Here is a 3,105-nt window from a genome sequence, read left to right on the forward strand (position 1 = left end):
GCCATTTCCTTCTCCAATTAGTGCTCAAGGGAAGGATGCAAATTCTTCTTCCAGGAGGTCCTTGAATGCTTAAAGGATAGTGTATTTCAGACTTGGATTCCAGACACAAAGTTTTATCAGCACAACCAGAGATTATTTTCTTACAAAGTCAATGGACTAGTTGAAATTATAGAAAGTTTATATACAATGCAGTTAATCAAATGTATCAATCTATACTTGGAGATATTTTTAGTGATAGACTTGACTGAATGTTTCAAGAAAGTTCTGGAAATTAGCAATCAGACTTTTATTTGTATCATGGAATCAGGTTAGTTCATCCACATCTGCAGAAAGCCAAAAAGCACCCCTCTGATTAGGTCCATAGCTCTCCAAAATTCTCCAGAGCTCTTTTTCTTTCATTGAGGGCAGAGGCTGATCAGTTTAGCTTCTTTAAATCTCATTTGCATACTTTTCTAAGTGACCACTCACTTTTCTATTCATTCATTATTTTTCTTTTTTTGGTAAGGACAAAGGTGGGCTTTATTTTTATTATAAAAGAAAAAAAAATAACTCCTCGGGAATCTTAACAAAAGAAGGGGATATTTCACATTTAGAGAACAGATACAAAATTATACAAAAAAGATACAAAATTATAACTGTTTAGACTCCAGACTTGTCCCATCTCCTCCAGAGCAGAGATGGGGAGGAGACAGCTGAAGCAAACAAGCAATTCTGTAAAACAAAGACTTAGAAACCCTACAAATATGATTAAAATCGAACTTCTGTTTTGCTTTTAATGTGTGTGTGTGTGTGTGTATCAAAAGGCCTGCTTTAGTGACATGATAGTCCCACTGGAAAATAACCCAAATACCCCCTTGTCAGTAACATACTCAAGTTGACCAACCAACTCATACTTCCAAACCCTGTGTGTGCAAGTACATGTGTGTCTTTTAAACCTGGGGTTCAGTGGATGGCTACTACTATCTTGGGCTTCCACCTATTAATCAACCAATGTCAGCTTCCCCAGAAGGGAAAGCAGGGCAGAGAGAAGCCCTGAAGTGGCAGTGAGGTAATAACAACCCCAAACAGCCAACTTTTCCAGCATAGCCTTTCCCATCCCCAACCAAACTCAAAAGGAGATCCTTAATTTCTAAGCAGACTACTTGTCTCAAATTTGGGTTCCCTGTAACCAGAATGGCTTTTTCTCCCTAAAGAGAAAACAGACATTTATCTGCACACCCATGTATATAATTTTTTTTAATGTTTAAGTATAAAAACACTACTCTGCTTTGTGTTATAAATGGAGGATCCCACAATGAGAGTCTTTTCTTTTAAAGTAGGGTTATCCATCCATTTATGCTGATTCTGTGAAGGCATTGAGTCCCAGGGAGGGGAAGTTCACACCAGCAGATCTAGGGCGTTTTCCTACCTGACTTCTCACCCTTTCTTCTCTCCTAATTCTCGCTTTTAATAGAAAATTGGTTACAAACTCATAAATAATGGAACTTCCCACCAAGAAGGGAAATCCTAACCTAACCACAGAATCCAGTACCGTTCCCCCCACCCCCCACTCAACAACCACTCAGAAAAGTCCTCTGCATCCCTTCCCAATGACTGGGCTCTCTGTCCAGAGAGCTATGCCTATTGGACAAACACACCTGATTAAATGGAAGCAGTGGTTATGTGCCCCCACCCCCAACTAATGTACTAGAAAGCTTCAGTGATGGGAAAAAGAAAAGGGTGGGGGTAGGTAGGTGGTTGTGAAGTGATTAAGAACTTGACCCCCTCAATCCTGACCATAGGAAACAAGAGATATTAACTGGGTGTAAGCAGATATTAACTGCTTCTGAGTTATAGCTATGAAGACACTGAGAGGGGCAAAATGGGAGCGAGATGTAGCATTAGGCGGGGTTTTGGGGCTGCGAGTCTAGTCCACGTGGTACTAGTACTGGAAGGGCTCATGGCTAGTCCGTTCAGAAGACCACACACGGTGCAAGATGAAGCGGGCTGCCCAGAGACGATCCCCCACATCGACTCCTGCACAGGGCCCTGTCTGGAATCCCCACTGCACAGGCATGGCCTTGGTGACCATGCCCCTGATCTTGATGCCAGCGTACAAGCAGGCCTGACAGTGGGCCTCCACAATGTCCCTGCCAAAGGCCTTGTCCTCTCCCACACTGCAGTAGTATGGACCTTGGGGCCCAGGAAAGCCACTGGAAGGCCAACCAAAGAGGTGCCTTCTGTGCCCCTGAGGGTATATTCTTGCTTCATTCCAAACCAGGGGTGCTGGTTGCTCACCATGTCCATTATCCGTTTACAGTGATGCCATAAATTGGTCTCTGCAGGCTTTGGCTTGTACTTGAAGACTTCACAGAACACCAGCTTGTTGGGGTCCTTGAAGAAAGGGTCCTGAAACATGGCAGCAGGGACAAGATACATGTCACTCTTGGAGCCTCCAGACCGAAAAGTCCTAGACCATCCAAATTTCACTTGGGCAACTCTTCTATGCACTTGGGTTCAGGATCCAAGGTTCAGGTCTTACAGCACAGTCCTTCTGCAGTACCATCGATCCAGATGTACATAGCTTGGACTTTCTCACCCTGAGGTAGGGCCATGTGCACCTGCCTGATGGCTTTGTCCAAGCGGGAGCTAGCCAAGGTGGCCGTGGTGGAAGGTGTTCTGGGTGCTGTGCAAGCAGTGGGCTGGGCAGGCCACGAGAGCATGGTGAGGCGAAGAGAAGGGCAGGCTGAGGTGCTGCTGAGAGAGCCTGCTCTTCTCCCATTCTCGGCTCTCCACTCTTTTCCTTCTTTTTAACATATGTTAGCATCCCTTATTTGGAGAAGGAGATGGCAACCCACTCCAGTGTTCTTGCCTGGAGAATCCCAGGGACAGAGAAGCCTGGTGGGCTACGGGGTCTATGGGGTCTACGGTGGTCTATGGGGTCACACAGTCGGACACAACTGAAGTGACTTGGCAGCAGCAGCAGCAGCAACATCACTTATTATGCTGTAATTAACGCACATTAGGGATCTGGGCCTATAAGACATCTGTCTTTTACAAGTGGAATCAAATTCTGAGACCTCAAGGATAACTGAATTTCATACTTTATGACAGGAAAGTCTAATG

At 44.8% G+C, this 3,105-nt stretch overlaps 1 pseudogene; it reads right to left on the reverse strand.

Annotated features, from left to right (window-relative positions):
- Positions 1-1,921: 1,921 nt before the first annotated feature.
- On the reverse strand, positions 1,922-2,702 carry LOC120862261 (annotated as a pseudogene).
- Between the last annotated feature and the right edge of the window lie 403 nt (positions 2,703-3,105).

This window comes from Oryx dammah, unplaced genomic scaffold, assembly GCF_014754425.2.
Source record: "Oryx dammah isolate SB20612 unplaced genomic scaffold, SCBI_Odam_1.1 HiC_scaffold_3, whole genome shotgun sequence".
NCBI classification, from domain to species: domain Eukaryota; kingdom Metazoa; phylum Chordata; class Mammalia; order Artiodactyla; family Bovidae; genus Oryx; species Oryx dammah.